Source organism: Passer domesticus, chromosome 11 (genome assembly GCF_036417665.1).
Source record: "Passer domesticus isolate bPasDom1 chromosome 11, bPasDom1.hap1, whole genome shotgun sequence".
Classification (NCBI taxonomy): Eukaryota; Metazoa; Chordata; class Aves; order Passeriformes; family Passeridae; genus Passer; species Passer domesticus.
This window is the reverse complement of record NC_087484.1, coordinates 4,843,797-4,855,903: the sequence shown is the minus strand read 5'-3', so window position 1 is coordinate 4,855,903 and position 12,107 is coordinate 4,843,797. Positions and strand designations below refer to the sequence as shown.

General features: G+C 39.0%; 1 protein-coding gene across 1 annotated transcript in view; it reads right to left on the bottom strand.

The window, feature by feature from the left end:
* Nucleotides 1–6,360, bottom strand: part of NLGN1 (neuroligin 1) — a 420,011-nt gene extending 413,651 nt beyond the window's left edge. Inside the window, exon 1 of the mRNA XM_064385263.1 lies at nt 6,266–6,360. The gene's annotated coding sequence lies outside the window, so the exon portion shown is untranslated. The remainder of the gene's footprint in view (nt 1–6,265) is intronic.
* Nucleotides 6,361–12,107: the final 5,747 nt, after the last annotated feature.

Here is a 12,107-nt window from a genome sequence, read left to right as displayed (position 1 = left end):
GACAGAAAATGCCTGTCCAGCAGCATGGTCTGGTGACCATCCTACTAATTAGTGAACTAACCATTGCCTAAATGACAGGTGGTTCATAAAGGCCACTTACAGATGGCCTGGGGAGTATTAGCGGAAGGACAACAGGCTGCTTTTCAGTGCCTCACTCAGTACTTGCAGTGCTCATTTTATTGTCTGTCTGTTTCCCCAGGACCCTTTACCACTTCATGCTTGGGATCTGTGCTTTGGTTCCTGCATAGCTTCAATTGTACAAGAAAATAGCTGTGTAACACTCCAGCAATCAGAACAAGGGATTTCAGATGAAGTGGTGTGTGCTCTGAATATCCACAGAAGAAACATCTTAGAATGATGAGGTCAACAACATACCCAGCATCTCCTAGAGAAAACACATACCAGTTTTTACTGCTGCTTGAGAGGTTTGTGAGCCAAATTATAGTTCCTATATTATTGTCAAGCACAGTACTCAGGTTCTCAGTTTATTAGTCATAGGCAGGCATTTTATTTATCTGTTGCAGTTACTACTTTCTTTTTCATTTTTTCCTTCAGGTTTCTCTTCAGCTTGGTGTTTTCTCTTGAAATTGCTCATATTTTGAGCAAGAAAGCAGATTTATTTTCTGTGATCTATGTTCAGTTGGTGATATCAGAAAATAAGTAGAAGAATGTGGTATGGTTTCAGGTTACATGTGGGAGCCAATTTTCTAGGATTAATGGCTCAATTAAATGGAAGTATAACTTCAATATTCTTTTTAAAAATGTGTATCAAGTCACACCATCTTTCTCATTCCTGGAAAATGTTTTAGTTATTTTACAGACCAGTGAAGTTCTGAGAGTCAGGTCTTTTTTGTCTCAATCACAACAGGCTAAACTTTCAAGCTTGTATACATACATTCTTACAGGACAATTTATGGCAGTGCAATGCCAGTCAATACCACAATTAAAGAAACAACAGGGCTTTCACACTAGCTATGACTGTAAATTACTCTTTACCTCACTGTTCACGTTATTAACTCAATTAATCCTTTCGTCCAGAAATCACCACCTTTATAGATAGTTCTGAAACACAATGTTAAAGTGGAGCCATTCAACCAAGACACCTTTTGCCTTCCCATTCTCAGTATAAATACTGAAAGTGGTTCAAATTTGGCTTCATGCATTTAAAACAGGAAATTATGTACTTCTACATTTGCCAAAAAAATGGCTTATGTTGAGGCTTTTTTTGTTCTCACTGCACAGTGCAATAATCAAAGGCTAATGAGCAAAATTTCTCTGTGAGTAGGTGAGAAATCCTTTGAGTTTTCCCCCCACTCTTTTCTGAGACTGAACTATGACAGTCAGAGAACTTTTTTTTTTAATGAAAAGCATTATAGTGTTGCAGTGCATTCCAGCATGAATATAGCATCAGCCAGAATGAAGGAACCACTTACTAATCTTATGTGATTCTACCCAATTCTCCCACACACCTGAGTCATGGTCAAGCTGTTGAGCCTCCATATATTGTGATTAATGTAAGCAGCAAGTAAAAGTGTTCTCCTGTGACAGGATATTTTGACTCCACCTTTCTATTTCCCACTTAGCCCAGACCTGAAAGCAGTGAGAAATGGTGTGATGAGAATCATCTGAGTAGTTCTGATACTTCTGTATAAAAAAGTGCTCTAATATTATTTGGCAGGGACTGCTGCCCCCTAATCATCAGACTCACATCTTCACAACACAGACAGCAACAATAGGCACTGTCATTTCCCCTAGAATTGGAGCACAAAAGCATTCAATATGTTTGATTTTTCTGTCTCAGAACTCTTGATTTTCCAGGTTGTCCCTAAACACAAAACACAGAAGTTTTATTGTTCACTTTATAATGAAACATTTCAGCATTGTAGCTTATTGTTTGAATGGTAATTAGGTATTTTTGATCTTCCTTTTAATGCTACTTTTTTTTTTTTATTTAAACACTTTTTGTTGTTGAGCAAACTGAGGTATATTCCTGGCTGCCACAGTACAAACAATTCAATTTGGCAGATGCTGCACCTGTCACTGTTTTGTGTCTCCTCAGAGCAGAGAATTGCATTGGTGCAAATGTCCCTGTTGATCTGCCTCTACCACCTATGTCTGCCTTACAGTTTAAGCTGGCATCCATCAATTCTCACCGTGTTTCAGCACAGATGATGCAGAAACACCAGGCATTGCAAATTCTGGCCACAGTCTGAACAATACAGACTTAAAGCATTTATTTCTCAAACATCCCACTCCAACATCTGGGGAAAAATTGTAACTACAATTCAAGTTTGTGAATTAGGCTGCTGTATGAGGAAATCAAGGACTTTTTTTGTGCATCTGTATGCATGAAGATCACATATTCTACCAAGAGCAGCAGAGCATGATAGAAGTTCATTGTGCTTTAGTGAAAAGGTCATTAGACATTTGAAATAGTAATTACCTGTATCTATTCACTATCCCCTATGACATCCATGGTAAGAGAGTTCTCTTTTATCATGCCTTTTAGACAGTACATTTCACATGCACTATAACAAGGAATGCAGGGGTTTTTTTAATTACTTTTATATTTTGAAATAAATTATTACATAACATTTTTGAGGGTGCCATCTTTTTTTGTGAGCTTGGAATGAAAAAGTGAAATGTCTAGCAGCAAAAACATTGACAAATATTGTTAGACCTCTCCAAAAAATAACTATTAATTGAACCACAGAACTCTGGTGCATTAAAATACCTATTGCTAAATTCTGTATTTGAGAGATAGGAGGAGGCAGCAAGGGGCCACCAGAGTTATCCAACGTAGAGATATTGCATCATGCTCAGGTTATGATCAGTTGTTTCATAAAACAAGATCAGACCATGACCAGCAGCAACTCCAGCCTAGCTGCACTTCTTTTTTTTCTTGTCCCCAAGAAGACACTTAATATAAAATTTAATCATCTAAAATTGTTGGACCCAGGGCTCACTCATAAAAAGTCCCCTCACTGAAGGGATACAGAATGGGTTTTTTAAAAATTAAAGTCTTTGTACTTCACATCTCAAATGCTTTTTGATTTTTCTTTTTTCTTTTTTTTTACCTTTAATATAAGCTAAAAATAATTTTAATGGTGATTGCCATGGCAATAAGTAAGCTAAGCTCTCAATATTTGAGCTTCCAACTAATGCCAGAGTGTTCCGTGTCGTGATTTGACTGTGATTTATCACACCCAGTTTAACAGAACAAACCCCACACAACACTGAGACTCATCATGGCTCCACACAGGGCAGCACAGGGAGGAATTTGGATCCAGCTGGGAAAGGAACAAGGACACCTGAAGTCTCAGTAATTTCTTGGAAGTAGGAATGCTGTGCTTTAATATATGGGAATGCAGCTGTAATAGCTGCTGCTTGCAGCCAGGGGACTGAGGACTGGCTATGGAGGAGCTGTTCTGCATTTTCCATGGGCATCACTTCCCAATCCTCCTGCTTTGCCACTTTCTTCTGCACAAAGCCTGTTTTACCTGCATTTTATCAGAGGCAATAAATCCAGTCCTAAGTGAAGAGGTCCAAGCCTCTGGAAATAAACTTGGAATACTGAAAGTGCCTCTGTGACTTTGGTGAGGTATTGAGAAAATGAACTTGCATTGATACCAAAAGAAAACTATTATTGATAAGGCATTAAAGAGGAATTTTATATCTTTGCCTTGTTTTTATTGAAGAAATATGATGTTTCCCTTCAAATCACACAAATTTGGTATATGCTTGTCTATAGAGAACATAAAAGATGGGTAATCAAGAAAACTTTCAATGGCTTTTCCTGCTTGACTTGCTATATAAAGGGCAAGGAGCCTGATTTTATAGACCCTAAAATATAAAAAGGACTCAAACCGCAATATACAGCTTTTTGTTGTTGTTTGCTTCAATAAATCTACATTTTATCTTCTCTGCAGGGCATAAGTTTATCTTCCAAACAGCATCCATTTTTTTAGAAGCACTCATCAGCACTGCAGGATAATTTTTTTGAGAAGTGCTGGAGGATTTCTGACTCCTATGGAGCAGGAGTATCAGAATAATATAAAGATTAGAGTTTAAAACATAAGTAGAGGAGAGCATATCTGCCCTCATCTTCTGTGACAGACAGCGCTTTGGCATGCAGATCACTGTTAGAAAATGCACAGCCTCACCCCAAAGGGTAAGAAAAGCAGCACTATGATGCAGGTGTGTATTCAGGGGCCAGGTGCAGGCAGACAAGCCTGATTCTGACACCACACGTAGCCAGTCACCTGTGACTTGCAATTTTTCACTTGTTCTGCATCTCTGTATAACTTTCCTCAAATCAAAACCCTAGTTCATCACGCTGCACATTACCACCAGGAGCCATTACCCCAGCTTGAGCCTTTATTAAGGTATCAATATTCTTCCCAGCACTCTTTGCTCCACAATCCCCAATTAAATTACTGCTTTAATTGTCTGCTGTCACTGACAGATAGGTGAGTTCATGTGCGACTCCACAGCAGCAACTGAAGGTACTTGCCTAACTGCAGAATTACAGTACAGGCTTAACTGTTCTTTCTTTATGCAAAAGAAATGGTCATAAATCATTGTTTCAGCACAATCTGCTCCAAATGATGAGTTTGGGGATTTTTTTTTTCCTCTTTTTCCAGACTGTGATTCAGACTAGCACTTGCCCCTGGCCTGATTTAAAAGTTACTTTCTGCTTTGCAATCTCTATCAATATTCTGAGAGTGCCAATATTCACTATGAACATTTCTCTTAAAATAGAAGAGGTTTTTTTTAAGTAGTTGTCCATATTTTGTGTGCATGGGAATCCTTCTTAATGAACATCCAAATATGAGGAAAGGGATTGACAAACTGGAGTGAAGTTAGAAAGCCAAATACTTCAAGTTTCCTAGTAAATAATACATTATTTTCCCTGGACTACGCCTCACTGTGTTCCATACAGAAGAAGAGCAACCAAAAATGATCAGGAGCAATGGCATCCACCTGCACATGGCTAAAAGTGACAGTGCCTCCAGCCACACAATATTCTCTTTATTCTGTTTTGATTGTTTTATACAAGATCAGAGATTTAAACTCTGCTGAAGTGCTTTATAGCTCTAGCTAAGTTAAGAACTGACATTTTAATGGCACGTTTGAGGAATTTATATAGACAAGTCACCTGACCCTAATGCGATAGCTTCGGTGTAGCCTGGAGTAATTCAGCCCAGACCCCGTGGGGTCAGACACAATCGTAATTCTTTAGACTCTGAGCTATTAAAATTCAGCTAGACTGTGAAGTTGACAGCTGTTTACTGTAAGGTTACCTCCTGCCTGCCAAATAACGGGGCTGCTCTTGGCACCTTTCCACCCTCTGAGTGGAGAAAAGGCTTCCTTGTCATCAGAAGGGAGCTGAAAACATCGCGTTCCTCCAGCCAGGAACGTGGGTACCTTGGAACAGGCTGAAGTGAGACTGAGCTGGTCCGTTCTCTTACCTCACTTCTTCTCAAAATAAATGTTACCACAACATTTGAGGGGAATATAAACTCCAAGCTAGAATTCTGCCTAGTAATACTGGCAGACCCACAGAGAGATTAAGAGTAATGGCACCTGCTCTTTCAGAGCCTCCCAGCTTTCTCTTTCTGTCGAAGAGAAGACCAGGCTTGCTCCCTTACTATGCGCAAAAAGAAATACTTTCTCCTTTGTTACATTAAAAAAAAAAAATCCACCATTTTTAACGTCAGCTGCCAAGAAGATGCATATTAATGATAAAAAAAGGCAAATGTCACACTGAAGTCAAGGAACACCACAGAAAAGTCAGCAAAATCCTCTCATTAGAGCCCTACTCCCCATTCTTCATAATTTTGTAATTCTGTGTTTTACTGTTTCTAAAACTGCTCTCACGTCTGTAGAAAACATTTTGTATTATAACAGTATTAACTAAAAATAGGGTAGGGAATACAACAACTCCCCTTCCTTTTCAGCTGTCCTGTGTGCTCCCTGCACAAGCCCATGAGTTTGCACTGCCACAAAGCTTGGGAGTCTCACCAAAGAGGACAAACCTTCCTCATTTTCCTTTGTAGTCAAAAGCCCATGCTCAAAGGTACAATTCAGAACCACTCACAACACATGCAAACAAATTAAGTCTTCCATTTTTCAGTCACTCTACCTGTGGAAGGGCACATAAAAGGCAATAAAACTACAAATTCTTCCTGTTGCCACATTTTTAAAAGAAAATAGAGAGATAACTAGTAATTTTTACTCAAAAAAATGCAGTGTAACAGCCTACCTGCAACAGCACTGCTGGGCTTCTGATCCTCACAAGGGGAGCTGCAGTCCACCATCCCAGCTGCCTCAGTGCCCAACTTGAAAGGTGAAGACCCTCTCCTTTTAACATTTGCTGTTAATTAGCTCTAAATAGTTTTTATTGCACTTGCCTTGTTTGGGTCTTAGGCTCTGTGTAAACGACCCCAATCCCAAACTCAGTGTGGGAGTTGATTGTGGTGAGCAGAAAACTGCTGTGTGGGTGTTTCAGGAGCTGGCTGAGAGGCAGCTCACTGGAACTTGTAGGTTTTAAGTCACTTGATAACTTCTGAAAATTTTATCTGAGTGCTTTGAACACCACCAAACATGAGCAAAAACAGGATGCAATAAAGAAACTCCTTGTGAACACAAAAAGTGTTTTCACCTTAAAATGAGCTGCAGAGCAGATATTTGTCAGTCATATGGAGGCACTGAGAGGCTTAGTGCAGGTCTAACAACCCAGGCTGAGGGTAGTAGCTATCTGCTCCCATCCCATCCCATCCCATCCCAATCATCATCCAGTGAATTTTGCTAGTCTGGGCTGGTGCTCTCACTCTCTTCATCATCCATCAATAGCTGGCTGTTGTGTTCCCCAGGAAAGCGATCTCCACATTTCCTAGGCATTAGGATCAACTGTAATTCCCATTTATTTTACTTGTCTCACTCGTTGTTATTTACCAAGCCCTCCTTGGTCTCTGTGCTGTTAGTTCCTCTGTTTTCCACAACTAAGATGGATGCTGAGTTCTTAGCAAACAGGGCTGCTCAACAGATGGCTGCTCACTTCATGCTCTATTGGACTGATTGTTTGCTCTTTTTGTAATTAGATTTTTTTTTTTCTGGTGCTTTGTATTATTTTAATTAATCCTTATTAATGGATGGGGCTAAACAAAAAAGGCTCTCAAGTGTAATGATTTTTAATAGTTAAGAGCAGGACTTCTCATATAACAGCATTTTGGCCTGAAAACCATCTTCAGATTCTACTTGTTCATGTGCAGGAAATTGTTTTGGATGCCATTATTTTTAAAAACTCAAGTAATTTTCTTCAAACCAAGATTATTTTCTTCCTTTAATGAGTATTATAAAACCTGTCAGGTCTGAGGCTTCTATCTTTAGTCATTTGTTGGAATTATGCAAGTCCAGAATTTAAAATAGAACATATGGAGCCTCCTGACTCGGTTCAAAAATGGCAGAACTAATTCCACAGAAAGATTTCTCAGAAAAAAGCTGACTTTGAAGCCAAGTGGATCATGGAAAATTTTAGCAAAAAGTGTATTTTGAGAAGGTATGAGTTGCTTAAAATGCTATGTTGCATCTTAATCTTAACTTTAGCATTTGCTATGAGGAATGCAGTAATAACATTATAATTATCTATAATATCTGAGAATTTTTGTTCATCCTACTTAAAGGTAATGCAGTGTGACTCACTAAAAATTATAAAACTGAATTGCCATTTTAATTTCAGGATATCATTGCCTCAACTTTGCACGACCCAGATACACCTAGCTAGGAAGAAAGTTTTCATATATATATATTTATATTTATACAGAAGTGCACATTTACATGTAGCAAAAACCAGCCTTGATAAAATTGAACATCGCTGATCTTTTGGGCAGTATAGTGATGGACACTGAGAAAAAGTGACTCTGTGAGGCTTCTCCTCCCATCTGTTATTTCTCCCTCTCTCTTGGCAGTTTTTCCCAGTGCCAGGGCGGCGTGAAGGTCTGAATCCAGCGATCTGAGTGGGTGATATCTATCAATCTTGTGCCACACGTATGCAGCATTGCTAGGCAACAGGTAGCAGCAAGACACCCACATCCTGTAATTTCCTTTTGGTGACTGAGACTTTTACTATATTAATTATACTGAACTTTATTTCATGCATTTCAGGCACTAACTTGTATTTTTAAAAACTCTTTGAGCTAAGATTACTTTCTGCTGCGTGTTGAATGAACAAATATTGGCAACTGATAAAATCATCATTCCAACAATTGCTAGATATGAATGTGGTAGATGAAGGTTTCTAAAATTACAGATAAGTGTGGTATCAGATTATTTCGTGTAGAAAATAACTCTGCTACAAGGAAAAATTTTTGTTAGGCCTTCAAAACATAAAAGACACAAAAAGTGAGAGGATAACTAGGGAGGAAGTTCCTTTTTTCTCTACTTGCTTTCTCTACTCTATTTTTTTGCTGGCTCCTCTTTTTCAGTGGTTAGGATGCTACAGAGGGACCAAGCTGCAGATTTACTTTCATGCCCCATCACAGACTTTTTGTGTGACCACAGGCACACAAGGCTGTGTTTTACTACAGAGAAAGGCAAGTGAGCTGCACTCACTTTACTCCTCTGGAATTAGCCCAGCTTAGGAAAAATGGCCAACCTTCAGCATTATTGCACCCTTGCAGGCAATGTATTTTTCTATGGATCTGGGATTTCTCAAGGATGTGTTCCACAGTTATTTAAGCTGCTATAAACTGGGTCATTCTACACATTTAATTTTGAAATAATTTGCCTGTCCTTTCTGAATACACAAAGGAAATCCCTGAAATGTGCTCAAATGGAGCTAGTCTATTTGTTGTAAAGTGCTTGTGTTAGCCACTGATGAGTAATAGTAAGTTCAGCTTTAGTTCACACCCTCTGAGAAACCAGGCAAATCAAATTAACAGTATCATCATACTCATATTCAAAGTTTTGCCAGCAGACGAAACATTGTTCGGGGCAACCCCTGAATTACAGCCCAAACTACATTTGCAGCCAAAGGCTCTTTGAAGGTGTGTTCAAATGATCAATTAAGTTGCCATTACTTGCAGAACTACCACTAGTTTCTATGTCTCAGCTAAATATGAGTAATTCAGTATGCCAGTATCATTTATGAGAAATTGAACATAGCCTTAATCAACTTCATCTCACCTGTGTCACTTTATATGCCACAGTGTTTGTGAGCCGACTCTGTGTGCTCATATAAAGTTCCTTGACACATGAAAATTCCACAGCAGTGCAGACAGTTCCTTAAGAGCAGCTTCACTTTTGCTATATTAAGATTATTGGAAAGAGGGAAGAACTCTCCAAACATTTATGTAATTTTTTTTCAAGACAAATAGGCTTATATGATATATTTTGTAACATAATTATTTTTATAAATGAAGCCTCTTTTAATTGTGTCCAGGGGATCTGAGTCTGCATCATTTATTGTACAGGCATGTCCTGTACTTGCATGTTTGTCTGAAGATTATTTGCTGCTGTTACTCACCAGGTTTTATGTTCAGGTTATATCTATGACTGGAATGTACTTTGCATTCAGAAATTTTATCTGAGTACAAAGGGAATGACTTCAAGAATTTTAAATGAATGAAGATTTATTTTTCTTTTCTTATGCAGCTGGACCTCTCCTGCCATTGGTTCAACACTGCAAAGGGAAGCAAATTGCAAAGCTGAACACAGACCTAAGGATAGGAACTCTGTTGAACTTAGCTCTGAGGTTTAGCCAGGGGGAAAAGAGAGAGTAGTGGCTTTAGAAGACATTTCCCCTCTTGATTTAGACTTAAAAAATCAGTTCTGGGACAGTCCCAGGTGGGTAGCTTTGTTAGAATGCAGAGTTCTCCTGGATGCCAGGTGGACTCCAGAAGGGAAGTCCAAGTGCTTGGAGCAGCAGGTGAGGACACAGCCTGGAGAGCAGCGCGGGTGAGAGTTGTGTGAGACCTGCTGCACATCCAGCCATGATTAATGGGCTTGGAGAACGAGCTCTTCAGCTTCCAAACACACCTTCTTAACACCAAATCCCGTTGGCCTAGGCAAAAAAAAATGCAGGCTGACAAGCACACATAAAAACCTGCACGGGTTTTTGATGAGTTTGTTCCCTGTTGCTGCACAGTTCTGTGCCAGACACGAGCCCAGTGAGAGCAGAAAACCCTGCCATGTCTGCAAATACTTGGTAGGCAGATAGGAACACGACTTTGAGAGTCTGAATTTATCACTTAAAAATACTGTTGTTTAACCAACAGAGTGGTTTCAGTTGCCCTGTTAGTATTTGGATTGTTGTAATTTCCACTAAGAATTTAGCAGGCAACATCAAAAGCTTTAGCTTGGGGAATTCCTAAGCAGGGATATGTTTAACACAATTACAGATATATTTGTAGAAGATTCAGAACTTGCTGTAGGAACTGATAATTTAATTAGATTCAGGTTTTTGTGATTCATATGCCTAATATTCTGAGTACTATATAAAAAATAAATACAACTTAATTTTTCATAGGGCATTGCTTTGTTCTGCTATACAGCAAAGAGCTGATTACATGGAAGGCACAGCTTTGATTGGCTATAAAAATTAGGACCTCATTGTACTGTGAAATGGCTTTCAAATACAGCTAAAGAAAACAGGCTTCATATACATAAATACATAAAATCCCCAGGGAAATATTAGCACCATATTTGGGAATTTTATGTTGAAACTCACAAATTATATGAAGCCTTGAATACCAGTAGTTGAAACAGAAAAAAAAAATGTTCTTCATAAACTATTTATAATACACATTTCTTACAATGTTAACTCTCAGTTTTGCACCAGGATTTAATGCAACTGCCATGAGACTTTTAAGTAAAGTCTCCCTCATATCTCTAGGCTACATACTGTGATCAGCAGAAGTGCTGGCTTTATCATTTCCATAGACCTGATGCAGCAGTAGTTCAGTGACAGTCAGTGAAATTACACCAGTGAAACTGAGAGAATCAGACCCATGTTTATTAAGAAGAAATATTTCTTTATGGGTTCAGGAGATCCTTAATATATGTACGGATGTATATGAAAGGCAGGGAAAACCAGTCTTCTCCTGGACTGACTGTTTAATTTAAAATGCATATGCCCCTGGTGTCTCTAAAACCACATGTAAAACAAGTTTGATGTATTTGTGGATTCCCTGAAGGTCAAAGGGATTTTATAGACTTTTTTACCTTATTTAAGCTGTGCATCAGTAATCAAATTTTACTCATTGTTAAAACCCTGTAGCTACCTGCAACTAAGCAAAACCCCTATAATTTACAATGAATACAGTGTGTCATAAATCTGGGTAGACAGAAATTTAAGACCTGAAGATCTAAGAAAAAAAGAATTCTTTGGCAGAGGAGGCAACATTTGTATAGATTTTCTATATGAAGCCAAAATCCCTCCCCTTCCAATTGCCTTTAGAAAGCAGAAGAAACGTTCCATGTGATACCTACTGCAAGGAGGTTGTAATATTTTTTATAGCGTTTTAGAACCTCTTCCATCCAAATTGGTGGCCAGCTGTTGGGTTTTGTGCCAGGGAAGAAGGGGAAGGGCAGCAGGTGAGGAGTAGAGCCACACACGGAGTGAATGGATTCGGCACTGGGAGGAAGCCATCGCGGGGATCCCAGGGCTGGGCTGCTCCTGCCATGGAATAATTCACTGTGCTGTAAACCTGACACACATGAGGAAAGCAGGGAGGCCAGAGACACGTCCCAAATGGGCCCATATCACAGGATTTCTCCTTTGGAAAGTGGCTGTCCGTGCTGCAGCTGGAGCCTGCTTAAGTCGAGATGGTTTCATGCACCAGGAGAAGTGGACACGAAAGTGCAGTTTCAGAAGACAAGAACAGTACAGCAAAGCTGCTCCTTACTGTCTGAGTGGCAGTATCAACTGAAAATAATTCTTCCAGCAACTGTCAGGACTTTTAATTTTGTTAGAAAGTTGAGGCTTAGTTTGTTTATCTGCATGATTAACACATCATTATTTTCGGTTTTCAGATTGTCTATGTTTGAGAACTGGAAGTTTATAAAATTTGAAACACCAGAAGTACTTTGGCACTCAGAAGACATCA